General features: G+C 38.9%; 1 long non-coding RNA gene across 1 annotated transcript in view; it reads right to left on the reverse strand.

Annotated features, from left to right (window-relative positions):
• LOC122557484 overlaps positions 1-13,431 on the reverse strand; it is a 79,474-nt gene extending 66,043 nt beyond the window's left edge. Inside the window, exon 1 of the long non-coding RNA XR_006313848.1 lies at positions 13,266-13,431. This is a non-coding gene — a long non-coding RNA (uncharacterized LOC122557484). The remainder of the gene's footprint in view (positions 1-13,265) is intronic.
• Between the last annotated feature and the right edge of the window lie 1,135 nt (positions 13,432-14,566).

Genomic DNA, 14,566 nt, shown 5'->3' on the forward strand with positions numbered 1-14,566 from the left:
AACTACAATCCTTAACATCACGATGTGTCATCTCCCTCGTGCAAGTGAGGAGATCAACCCTGGTTGAATGAAGATTTCATGAAAGCATGCAGGAGCAGAACCAGGCAAACCAAAATAAATGGTGACATCCTGGTGAAATTAGGAGATCTTGTTTTGCCATGGGTAATGTGCCTGAACAGTAACTCTGGGTTGAAGAACCATTTCATGACTCAGTGGCCACGGAATATGTGTTTTTATGGCCCAAAAGGTTGGTTATCAACCTGTAAACTCTTCTAATATGCCTGCTGTGACAGGTGGCAATAGTAGCATTGTCCCCTGGTCAGCTATGCTTGATGTAGAATTGGGGCTACTTCAGTAACAGCTTCTGGCAAAAAAATGGCGATTATCTCCAGGAAAAATAAGTTGCAGGAAACAGACATCATCATGTGCTCTACCGACATCATGAATTCCTCAATGTCACCAAAGTCTAAAATTGGTAAAGCTTGAACTCATGATTGCTTGCATACTACATAAAAAAAAGCAACAAGTAATAGACTGAATTAAGCAATCTCAAAACCAATGGAATAAAGTAAAGATCTGTAATCCTGTTACATCCAGTTTGTGAATAGTGATGGACAATTAACAATCAACCTGAAGTGACGGTTCCATGAGGATCCCCATCTTCAATGATGGAGAAAAAAAGCCCCAATCTTTTCAGCATCTCCCTATAACTGAAACCCTCCAGCCTCAGCAATGCCTTACTGAATCTTTTCTGCACTCTCTCAAGTTCAATAACATCTTTCCTATCGGAGGGCAAACAGAATTGTATGAAATATTCTAAAAGGGGCTTCACCAATGGCCTGGACATGATGTCTCAACTCATATACTCAATATTCTGGCCAATGAAGGCAAGCATGCCAAATGTCTTCTTCACCAACCTGTTCAAGATAGCATTTGAGTGAGGGTGACAGCAAGCTACCTTAGCAAACAGAAATCAATAGTAATCACTTAGGAACACCTAATTGTAGCTTTACCCAGCATAAAGGTTGTCATTATTGGAGCCAATCATCTCAGCCCCAGGATATCAGTGCATGGATCCCTCAGGATAGATATTTTCTTATCAACCTGTTCAGTGATATTATTACACACCTATGAAGCTGGTGGGAATGTGAACTCAGGCCTCCTGCACCAGAGGTAGGAATCTTACCACTGCCCCACAAGAGCCCTTCCTCAGGGTAGCATCCAAGGCCCAACTATCATCAACTGCTTCATTAACAAATTTCCCTTCGTCATAAAGCTATAAGCAGGAATGTTCATTAAATGATGGCACAACGTTCAACATCATTTCAGACTCTTCAGATACTAAAGAGGTTTGTGTCTAAATGCAACAAGACCTAGACAACCAGGCTTGAGCTGACAAGTAAAATCTCCAACAAGACAGAATCTAATCATTTCTGATCATTCAATGGCATTACCATTGCTGAATCCCAATCAAAATACTGAGCTACCATTTACCATATATTTAGCTGGACCAACCACAACAATAATTGGGAATACAGCAGTTGGTAATTCACTTTCTGACATTCCAAATCACATCCATTATCTACAAAGCCTTGGCAAGGATGTGACTGAGTCATTTGCACCTGCCTGAATGGGTACAGCTTCAAACCTACTCATGAAATTTGGCACCATTTAGAATTAGACAGGCAAGAGTCTTGAAGAACATAGCTAATCATTCAGAATTAAGCAGGCTGCTTGATCAATTTACGACCATCTCCAATCATTTTTTCTAGTATTGTGGCAGCAAAGTACATCAGCAACAGTGTGCACCATATACAAAATGAACCAAAGCAACTTGCAAAGCCTCTATCCATGACATTTTTCAAACTCATGATGTCCAGAATCTAGCGAGACATGAGTAACAGAGAGGAACACTACCACCTGAAGGTTCCCTGTTAAGCTCTAGTATGTCAGGTCTTGTAATTATTCAATCATTGCTTAACTGCCGCTGTGTCAAAATCTGGGAATTCCCTTCCCTGCATCCCTGTGGGTGTACCAGATCAAGAAGGTGTCTCTGCCTTAATCTTTCGAGGTCAATTAGGATGGGTAACAAATACTAAACATTACATTGCTGCTAACATGCAGGGAATTAATAAACAAGGAATTGGACTTTTGTTGAAGACTTGAGATGAAATGGTTGACAAAAGTAAGGTGAAAGGGTTCAAGGCTCATCTAGTGCCTTTTGATTCAGATTTATTGCAGAATTTATAGATTTATCCAGATGAAATGCTTCCCCACACTCATTTGTATCTTTCAGTTGTTAAAAGCTGTGGTCAGAAGTCATACAACACCAGGTTATAGTCCAAAAGATTTATTTGAAATCACAAGCTTTCAGAGTACTGCCCCTTCCTCAGATGAAGAGATTGCAGCATCTGCTGTAGAACTGGTGTATGAGATGATTGAGGAGTGTGCGAAAGGTGCAATGGCAGAGTTTCTCAGTGTAGTCTGTGTTGTAGGCTGACTTGAGTGCATTTGTACTCTGTAGTCTTTTTGGGATGTTCTCTGCCTTCTTGAATCTCTGCAGAAACCCGATGTCTGTGTCCTCTCCATTTTGAGCTGGCAGTTTGTAGTGCTGATGGTAGCCATGTGGTGGAGGTGTAGGAGTTGGACTGGGGTGGGCAAGTTCAAAAGTCAGAAGTGACTTTACTTCACCTGACAACAGAGCAGCACTCTGAAAGCTTGTGATTTCAAATAAACCTGTTGGACTATAAACTGGTGTCATGTGACTTCTGACCTTGTCCACCCCAGTTCAAAACCAGTACTTCCAGATTATGGTTAAAAGCTGTGGGTGTTAATATTTAAATGTTGAATACCTTTCCGCTTTTGGTTCCAAGCTTAACACAAGCAGTAGCCTAGTTTTTCAGAGTCAGAGTCAGAGATATACAGCAGAGAAACAGACCCATTTCGTCCATTGTCAGATGCCAATAATTTTAAATGATTAAATCACGCCAGTAAGGGTTCATGCTGACAAATAAAGCTCACAGTAATACTACTTCCACTGGCCACCTTTAATGGTTATACATCATGATAAACCAAAATCAATGGTTTACTTTTGCAAACGTCTAATTTCTTTTTTGACTGGCTATATTCTGCTTCAATTAGCTGGTAAACTAAAGACAAGGAATCCAATTGGAACAACAGAAGTAACCCAACAAACAAAGCATAACAATTTAGAAGGTATGTGAAACATAATCTGAATGCTTACAAATACACTGCAGATAAGATAACGCATTTACCACAGACTCAGTTCAGAATCTCCCCTCCATATTCAGGCAGATTGTGGTTTGGCATCCTAGATTTTAAAAATTGATTTGGTTTTCATCATTTGTTACATCATGTGTTACACCCGTGATCAGAAATTATATGCATCATTACAAATTTTGTCCAAGAATGAAATATTGTCTGATCCACAAGTGGCAACTGCACGACATTTTAAACCATTTTATTTGCAAAATTAACATGAAACAGGTTCCTATTGTTTTATAATAATTGAAACTAAACTTTATATTTCTAGTTAGTACTCAAAACAACTGCAAATTAACATTTAAATCATTGTATTTATTTCCAGAGAGAGGTTATCTGTGGAATTTTACCTGGAGGGATGCACATTGTATTCCTGTGTGACATGTCATGCAATATAAATGTCTTTCTCATGACAACCCTTCATTGACATTTCAGTAAGCTATATTTAAAAAGACAGTGCTTGATTGACTTGACATTTCCACATGTCTCTGTTTTCTTTTATTTATCGCAACAATTTGATTGGCTGATGTTGATAATAGTAGCATATACTTAAGAACATAAAAAAAGGTCAATGATGAGTGAAAAAGCCATTGAAGCTCAATTGCAACAATACTGAGGCTATCACTTCATGCCATCCAGCTGTATATTAAATATCTTGAAAGTTTTATCCTCTGTCTAGTAAATGATGACATTTAAATACAGTGGATGATTCCAATCAGAGAATGCATTATGACTCCAGAACCCAGGTGAAGTTCCTTAATTTGCTATAGTTTCAAGCAGGACTCTTACGAGCAGTTAAATTACCAGTTGAGGAGAGAGAGGGTTAAAGACGAAGGGGCCAAGGTTCAGGATTAAATTAAAACACCAGAAGAATCTTGACTCTACAGGAAGAAAACAAACTTGAGCAATAACATCTCCATGGGCAAGGAAAATAATGATTCTCAACAGCACAACATCTTAAACTCAATCCAATTCATTTTCTCAATCTTTTTTATACTGTGGTTTTCCCTCGGCTAAACTTTAAACACATGCATATTTTGGAAGGCAGTTCCTCTTTACTTTGGGTCCAGTAGTTATGATCACAACTGAGGTCTGTAGTATATGCTCACCAATAAGACCTCCTGGTCCAGCTATTAGCATCACTTACTGTCCTATTAGATTGAGTATCTGGCAACTCCAGCTAATTGCCTGTTCCTCCTATTTTAGATTGCAGTCCTTGTCATTTCAGGGTACACTGCAAAGGCAGTGAGACGTCTGTACCATCCAGCACTCCCCTCAACTCTGCACGCAATGGTTGGCATCAGATACGTACCACCCTCATGGTGCATCTCTGACTCACTTACAATACAGTTTGATGCCACATTTTGGAGCACACCAGTATTTTTCATTACAATGCTGCTGCGAGGGCACTTTGTGCACAGGGACAGATGGTCATTTCATGGCTCCTTGCTTCCACATTCCATCAACTTGATTTCTCTCAACATATCTGCCTTGCCTTTTGGTACCTTGTTCCTTAAAGATTCTCAGTCCTTCTGTTGTACCTTGCCTTTGAGCATGGATGCAAAGCCAAACAGCTTGTCAATTCTGCCAGCAGAGACCAGTCAAGAGCATGAGCTTTTTGCTGGATGGCACTGTGCTATGTCAATGTCACCATGTGCTAACAGCTTACACAGCAAACAAACTGCACACCCTTTAATCAAACAGCCAGTTTAAGGGAAGTAGTCTTTGGTTAGGTTAAAGAAGACAGCTTTCAGTCAGGGGGACCCAACACAGTAAGTTAAGAGCAGTGTCCAATGTCAGCTTAGGAGCTCGGGGTGTCATTCAGCTTGGAGTGTCAGGGGCAGGGAGTCCATAGCAAAACTTTCCAGGAACTAGGACCTGGTCAGTCATGTAGGTCAACTGGAACCAGTGTGTGAATTTTCCCTAAGTCAAGGAGCTCCATGGAAATTAGTCTCAGCTGTCCATCAAAGGTAGGCAGGGCTGTGGGCTACAGGCCAATGGGGCCAGCCCTGGGATCAGTTCAATGAAAGTCAAACAGTGTTATCAAAGCCCTCTGTCATGGTAGGGAAATCAAAGAAGTTAGTTCTGAGGATTGGAGGCAGCATGGCAAGTAGCAGAGGTATCAGGAATCGTAAAAGCAGCTGAACTCACAAACAAGTGGGTGATAGGGTAGATGATCGAGCGTTGGAGGATGTGAATTACTGTGGTGGTTCGGGTCATCAAGGAAACGCGTTGGGGTTTGGGGAACAATGCAACATAGTCATTATCATGTATATGCTATAGGGCTGGAGCATATGTGGTGATATGGAGAGGCAAAGTCATAACTCAATATGTGGAAGCTCATTAGCGATGAGGTCGATGGGGAGCTAAAGGAGTTTTGAGGGCTATGGGAGGACAAGGTATTGGTGATCATACAGTATTTACAATCTCCTACCACATTTGTACAACATGTATTCATTTGAATGAAGCTGGCAGGTCAAAGGTCTATGGACAGGCACTTGAAAGTCCTCCTCGTCAGAGTCCCTATATGGAGGACTATGTTAAACGATCATTTGTGAATGATACAAATACTGGCTGTTCACATTACTAAGGACCTGTTCTGTTTCCTATGAAAATGGTGAAGGAAATAGGATAGTAAGGCATTGTGAAAAATATTCAAGCTATAGATTAGATTAGATTGCTTACAGTGTGGAAACAGGCCCTTCAGCCCGACAAGTCCACACCGACCCGCCGAAGTGCAACCCACCCAGACCTATTCCCCTACATTTACCCCTTCACCTAACACTACAGGCAATTTAGCATGGCCAATTCACCTAACCTGCACATTTTTGGACTGTGGGAGGAAACCCACGCAGACATGGGGAGAATGTGCAAACTCCACACAGACAGTCGCCTGAGGCGGGCTATAATTGAAGAGTTAACAGCAGAATGAAATCAGGGCTCTTCCATCAAGTTGAACAACAGAGGACAGAGAAAGCCAGTATAGTGTTTTGTATTAAATACTGCAAAAGGCAATATTAAGCACAATAGGCTATAGTGAGAGAGAATGCAATTAAAATTATTTTGATGCTGTAAGAAGGGTTGAAACCTGATCAGTTGTATTTAAACAGAATTGCACAGCACAATTGTTTGAAAAGGAAATGGAAATTATGTGCAGACAGATCAGGCATGGTGTTTGGAAGGGACCGAGTCAAGTGATACTATCTGTGTGATAGTGCTGGATGAGTGTGACACACTTACAATGTCAGCTAGCTTGTGACCAAGAAATGAATTTAGTTTGTCATTAATTAGAGTAACAGTAATCCACAAGGTTATTGGGATGGGGTGAGTAAAAAGGATCGAAGTGTTCAACCAAGCATGATCATATAGAAATGTCTACTCCTATTCCGGTTCCTGGAATGGAGTCAAAGGAGCAGGAATGAATCTTGGACATAGTGAGATATGGGAGAAACCCAGGAGAGGGGATGGCTCAGGACAAGTTTGACGGTGGGATATGGGACCTAAGCAAAAGTTTGGCAAGGAAGTAAATAAGATTATAGTTCATCTCAACAAATATCACAATGCAGCCAAACCACTTTAACACCAGTACAAAATACAGAGCAAGACATATTATACCTTACTTTTCTTTGATATTCCAAAGCAACGCACAAGATAACTCTGACATATTTAGTTCTCTTCCTTATGCATTTTATGCTCAGCTCTCATTATCTTCTGACTATGTGTCTTTACTCAGAAGGAATAATACATTGAAGGAATGTAAATTAGCAGAGATTGGAGACACTGCAGTTCTTCAGCTTTGGGAAAAGACAATTCAGATGGGTCCTATGCATTACAAAAATTCACACTATAGAAAAATGCATATCATTTCATAGTCTGCTACTATATAGGACAAGGGGACAGAGGTGTTGGGAAGTTTATGTTCACAATTAGAATGCAAAACATCTTGAAACATAATTTTGTGTAACTGGACAAAGCTTGGAATTATTTAACAGGTAAATAGATGCGATTGTTATGGAACTGGGGATTCTTCTAGTTAACGTCAATAACAGCAAGTGGAATTGTTACAGAACCACAATTATAGTAAAAATGCCCTAAGGTGCTACATGGGGGAATTATCACTGAGCTGAGCCAAGCATGGAGATATTCAGTACAGATCAATCTAAATGAGCATCTTAAAATAACAAAAAGTGAGAGAGAGGGGCAGAGAAGTATAGGCAAGGAATTCCAAAGCTTAGATCTTTGGCAACTGAATTTACTGCCACAAATAAAGGAGGGATTTAAATCAGGGATACACAAGAGGCCAAAACTGGATGACCACTTTGCTGGAGAAGTGAAACCAAAAGAAACAAATATATTGAATAGGATTTTAGCAGATGAACTGAGGCAGAGAAAATTGGCAATGTTACACAGGTGGAAATAAGTGATGGTACAGAAAGCCAGACAAGAATATAAAGAAGAAAACAATTAAAGTTTTTTTAATGTTTCCTCAATATCACCTCAAAACTTTACATAGCACTGAATTAATAAGTGCAGTAACTGTTGTGATGAGGGGAAATAAAACAGTGGATCTACTCACAAAAGAGGGCTGGATTACAGGGAGAGGAAATGGGGGAAGAGAAGAAAATCATCTGTCTCAATCCACTTGTACAAAAATCAACATTAAAACTTGTGTGTGAAACATCACAGCAGATAAATCATTCCTTGTTGAGGTAACTAAAAGTACAGGAGTAGTGCAGTTTGTTTTATAATTAGTATAGTCAGCAACAGGGACAGCACAGTGGCCCAGGGGTTAGCATTGCTGCCTCACAGCACCAGGGCCCAGGTTCTATTCCAGCCTCGGGCAACTGTCTGTGTGGAGTTTGCACATTCTCCGTGTCTGCGTGGATTTCCTCTGGGTGCTCCGGTTTCCTCCCACAGTCACAAAGATGTGCAGGTCAGGTGAATTGGCCATGCTAAACTGCCCGGAGTGTTAGGTGCATTAGTCAGAGGGAAAGGGTCTGGGTTGGTTACTCTTCGGAGGGTTGGTGTGGACTTGTTGGGCCGAAGGGCCTGTTTTCACACTGGAGGGAATCTAACCTAATCTAATAGTAGGCATAGAATTGTTCCCACTTTAGCTTTGACAAAGGGTCAGTTAGACTCAAAACGTCAGCTCTTTTCTCTCCTTACAGATGCTGCCAGACCTGCTGAGATTTACCAGCATTTTCTCTTTTGGTTATAGAATTGTTCTTGCCTTCACCTTCTAACTTCTAAACATCAAGTTTCTGCTTATGTGTAAATGGGGATCAACTGAATTAGGTTGGTTGAAACCTTCAACTTTGCAACTGTTGAATATACCATCAAACTGACCTTTGTGCATTACAGAGTCATAGAGACGTATAGCACGGAAATAGACCCTTTGGACCAACCCGCCCATGCCGACCAGATATTCCAATCCAATCTAATACCACCTGCCAGCACTTGGCCTATATCCTTTTTTATTCATACCCATCTAAATGCCTTTTAAATGTTGCAATTTTACCAGCCTCCACCACTTCTTCTGGCAACTCATTCCATACATGTATCACCACCTGCGTGAAAAAGTTGCCCCTTAGGTTTCTTTTATATCTTTCCCCTCCTCTACTTCTGGACTCCCCCACCCCAGGGAAAAGACTTTGTCTATTTCTCCTGTCCATGTCCCTCATAATTTTGTAAACCTCTATAAGGTCACCCCTCAGCCTCTGACGCTCCAGGGAAAACAGCCTTAGCCTTAATACAGCCCTCGTACTTAATACGCTGTCCGATAAAGGAAAGCACGCCAAGCGCCTTCTTCACTATCCTATCTACCTTCAACTCCACTTTCAAGGAGCTATGAACCTGCACTCCAGGGTCTCTTTGTTCAGCAATACTCCCCAGGACCTTACCATTAAATGCATAAGTCCTGCTAAGATTTGATTTCCCAAAATGCAGCACCTTGCATTTAACTGATTTAAACTCCATCTGCCACTTCTCATGCCATTGGCCCATCTGATCAAGATCCTGTTGTAATCGGAGGTAACCTTCTTGACTGTCCACTACACCTCCAATTTTGGTGTCATCTGCAAACTTACTAACTATACCTCTTATACTCATATCCAAATCATTTATATAAATGATGAAAAGTAGTGGACCCAGCACCAATCTTTGTGGCACTCCACCGGTCACAGGCCTCCTGTCTAAAAAACAATCATCCACCACCACCCTCTGTCTTCTACCTTTGAACCAGTTCTGTATTCAACTGGCTATTTCTTCCTGTATTCCATGAGATCTAACCTTGCTAATCAGTCTCCCATGGGGAACCTTGTCGAACGCCTTACTGAAGTCCATATAGATCACATCTACTGCCCTGCCCTCATCAATCCCCTTTCTTACTTCTTCAAAAAATTCAATCAAGTTTGTGAGACATGATTTCCCATGCACAAAGCCATGATGGCTATCCCTAATCAATCTTTACCTTTCCAAATTCATGTACATCCTGTCCCTTAGGATTCCCTCCAACAACTTGCCCAACGTCAGGCTCACTGGTCTATAGTTCCTTGACTTGTCCTTACCAATCTTCTTGAACAATGGCGCCATGTTTGCCGACCTCCAGTCTTCTGGCACCTCACCTGTGACTATCAATGATACAAATATCTCAGCAATCACTTCCCTAGCTTCTCAAAGAGTTCTAGGGTACACCTGATCAGGTCCTGGGGATTTATCCACCTTGATGTTTTTCAAGACATCCAGCACTTCCTCCTCTGTAATATAGACATTTTTCAGGATGTCATCATCTATTTCCCTACATTCTATATCTTCCATGTCCTTTTCTACAGTAAATACTGATGCAAGATACCCCTACTACCTTTATACTCTTCTAAGGATTCACTCGATCTATTCTGTCTATAGCTGACATATACTTCCTTCTTTTTCTTAACCAAACCCTCAATTTCTTTAGTCATCCAGCATTCCCTGTACCTACCAGCCTTTCCTTTCACCCTGACAGGAATATACTTTCTCTGGATTCTTGATATCTCATTTCTGAAGTCTTCCCATTTTTCAGACGTCCCTTTACCTGTGAACATTTGTCTCCAATCAGCTTTCGAAAGTTCTTGCCTAATACCATCAAAATTGGCCTTTCTCCACAATTTAGAACTTTAACTTTTAGATCTGGTCTATCCTTCTCCATCACGATTTTAAATCAAATGGAATTATGGTCGCTGGCCCCAAAGTGCTCCCCCACTGACACCTCAGTCACCTGACCTGCCTTATTTCCCAAGAGTAGGTCAAGTTTTGCACCTTCTCTAGTAGATACATCCACATAATGAATCAGAAAATTTTCTTATACACACTTAAATTCCTCTTCATCTAAACCCTTAACACTATGGCAGTCCCAGTCTATGTTTGGAAAGTTAAACTCCCCTACTTATTATTCTTGCAGATAGTGGAGATCTCCTTACAAATTTGTTTCTCAATTTCCCTAAGTATTAGGTCTAGCAAAATTGCAAGCCTATTCTTTACATGCACATTGAGGGCTCCATCATATTGAGTGTATATATTTGAAACATTTTCCTACACAGCATGGGCAGACATAACATAAAGCTTTTCAGATAATCAATTGACCATTCCCTCCTTTCTCTGCCCTTTCCCTCAGAGGACATATCCTCAGCTAGTATGTCAATTTCTCTTATATCTCTCTGGACTCTTGAAAGTCAGATTACAGAATTAATGCCATATAGTGTTGAAATTGAAGGAAGTTTTGTGCTTTTGACTCTGCCCACTGGAGGCTGCACTTTTAGCAATTGTTCAAATTGTTTTGCAATTTTTAAACACTTACCAGGAAAGGTGAAATTGGTTTTCTTTGTGCGACATCTAACTATTCAGAAATAAATCATTTGATGTAATTGCTGAAATTGTCAGATTCCTGCTTCTCAGTTTAATTTACATACTCTCGAACCTATTTTCATTGAGCCCTTTGCACAGTCTTTCAAATGTTTGTTCTGCTAGTCTGGTGTATTGCATTATCCATTTGAAGTGTATTGCTGTCTCCAAATTTGAGCAACATCCATACATAAATGGTTAAGATCCCAATTCAATCAATTTAAATCATCAGTGAACATTATATTCTTCTGTTCTTTTAGTGACAATTCTGACTTTTATGTTATTGCAACATTCTACTCATTACAATCTAACATATCATTAAAAATACCAGCAATTTCAAAGAGTAGACAGTAATTGCATTATTAATACATTTTCATTGCTTTTAGAAGTTTACCTTCTGTGCATATTTCCTCTTATTTTCTTAAGCTGGCCTTGGACAGCTCGTCTATTGTTCTGTACATTTATATAGGTTTATATACCTTTACAAAAGAGGTTTCACTAATCCTCTAATGTAATTGATCTTTCACACAGCCGAAATAAATTATCTCAGTTGTTCTTGTGGTGTTGTTTGTGGTTAGAATAACAAACACCCTACAACCTTACACATAACTACATATTGTGTCAAGGGTGCAGTGAGTCCCCACTGTGAAAAACTGCATTTTGCTCAGGCAAATTTCCACATTTAAATTAATTAAGTATCCTGATGTTTGTTAAAAACCTTATTTTTAAAGAGAATAAAAAAATCTTAGAACATCAAATGAGGTCATTTGGTCCATTGTGCTTGTGCCAACTCTTTGAGAAAGTGGTCCAACTGGTCATACTACTCCACATCGATCCCACAGCCCTGCAAACATGGTGATTGGAACAGAGTACCAGCATATTACAGTGCGTGGCCAGGGCACACAATACTGCAATACATCGTAACTTCAATAACATGGTAAACCAGGATTTGCCAATCAAGCTAACTAAAGAAATAATGTGCTTTTACTAATATAGGGAAAGCAACAGAACCAAAAACAGACTCATTATAATTTTCTCAAGTATTTGTTATGTTCATATTTAAGTTTTCACCTAATTAGTAAAGCTTGGATGGTTTAAATAGTAGTATTTTTTAAATCTGTCTTACTGATTTGAGGACAGACAGACAGCAGAGTACATTTCAAAACTCCTCAGGCAGTTATTTTGCTCCAAACCATCAAATAGCTAAAAGCAGAACTGGACCTGAATATTCCTGTAACATTTTTTTCTGTTTATGCTGCATAACAGTACAAACAATGCTGACACAGTATTATTGCCAAAAGTGGAGAAAATGTATGAAAATACAGCATAAATTTCTGACAATATTACATGCAAGATAAATTCCTTTCTAAGTTAATAAATAAAATGCATGTGCTAAACAATTCTGATGTATTGTAATATATATCACAAGCTAGGATTATTCCAATGAAATTCTGCAACATGGTTTATTCTGACTTCATTTGGATCAAATTCTTTATCTTCTTTTCGGTACCACTACATGTAAATGATTAATACATTTCCCTCAAGGCTGTACAACTATTTTTCACCTCCAATTCAAATTATTTTTCCCTGTTTTTAAATCCACTGTTCAACATTTAGAATTTTCTAATGAAGTGAACAGACTGCCAACTAAAGCCATTGCTTCACAGATAATTCTATAATTGACAACAAGTAGGTGCATTCATTAGACTAGGTTGCAGCTCAGCACTGTTCTCTAGTGGTCTAAGATTTGGAACTCATTGCCTGGACAACGTCAGAACCAGTCCTGCAATTAAAAAAAATGGAGGCTGTTTCCATAACATATGAAACTCACATTAATACTCCCCTTATGCTGTCAAACCATCTTATAAGATTAAATTCAGTCAATACCAAATCAACTTTGTGCACTATTTTTCCTTTGAAAAGTTTAGCTTCTCCAAACGTCAACTGATAAATCAAAACTAACCATTTGCAATTTCACTGTTTTCATAATAGTATTTTCTGTATTATTTGATATCTCATTACCCTTTCTATTACAATTAGAAAAAGAATTAACAAGTTAAGAAGAATTTACCTAGAGTTGTACAAAATAAAAATTAAAATCTTGTTACCTCCAGTTCCAAGGTTTATCATTTTATGAAGGTTTAACTTTCTCTTCATATCAGGTCAGCAAGTTACCGAAAACAAGAATTTGCTCTAATGAAGTCAATTCACACTTTGTATAACCACATATTATGACACATTCAGTAATAAGACATAGTTTACCGAAAGCCATAATCTGTCTATTAGTGCTTTTGAAAAGTAGTATATGTTGTCTTAAAAAAAACTATTGGTTACACTCCTGCAATAGCCCCCTCCATTGGTGGTAGTGCCAACTTCTATTGCCCAGTGAGAGCACAAACTGTTGCCAGGGCAGCAATGTATTTTGACTAATGAAATCTTTGGAAAAAAAGTTTTCAAAATAAGTAATATGTTAATTATTTGTTCACAATCTTTGAAATACTGGGATTATTACATTTTCAGATTTCTCCCTATTGTCAGTTTTTTTTAACTGCAGTTTCCTCAGATACAATAAGATAACATTGTTTCTGAAATGACTTCTTACAAAATGTGAGTTTTATTTGTGTAGTAGTACAGAAGAGAACAATAATAATATTTTGTCCAAGAGAACTAGGTTAAAATTCAATGTGCTGTCTTGGGTCTCGCATCACGGCAAATGAATCAAGACTATCAGTGGTGTGAAACATAGATTTACCAGGAGAATTCAAGCAATAGGAAACAAAAAGTTTTGCATGGATTTAAGATGCTGAGACTATTCCCACCTCAGCAGAGGAGGCTCAAAAGGCATTGACAGTGTGTTATGTCAACTAAGGGTGATGTTTAATACAGTGGATAGGGAAAAGTTATTTGTCCAGGTTAGGAAGTAATTGGGACATTTATAATTATATAAGAAACTGAGGGGAGAGGAAAGGAGAGACTTTTTTAGTTGGAGAGTTTATGAAGCATTGTCACAGAATGGTTCAGGCAGCCTATTGTATTATTTTAAGAGAAGTGAAATGAATGATTAAGGGAAGCGAGAGGGGTGATGCAGTTAGTTTTTGATATGTGTAAGGAAAGAACCAGTACAGACATCATGGACTGAATGGCCTCAAAATGAATCTATAATGCTTATAATTCTATGTTTCACAATTTTTGTAGTACTTTAAATCAATTTAGGATGAACAAATTAAGTAAATCAACTGGTAAATTTAACAAGGGAAAATTTGATCTTTTCTTTTAAATGAATCAATTGCAAGAAAAAAGTAGGGAACAGATTTTGCATTTCCCATGGTATAATTAATCAAATTGTGTCGTTCAGATCAGGAGCTGACAATTTTATCTCATATTTTGAAATAAATTTTACCTTCTGTCT

Source organism: Chiloscyllium plagiosum, chromosome 15 (genome assembly GCF_004010195.1).
Source record: "Chiloscyllium plagiosum isolate BGI_BamShark_2017 chromosome 15, ASM401019v2, whole genome shotgun sequence".
Taxonomy (NCBI): Eukaryota; Metazoa; Chordata; class Chondrichthyes; order Orectolobiformes; family Hemiscylliidae; genus Chiloscyllium; species Chiloscyllium plagiosum.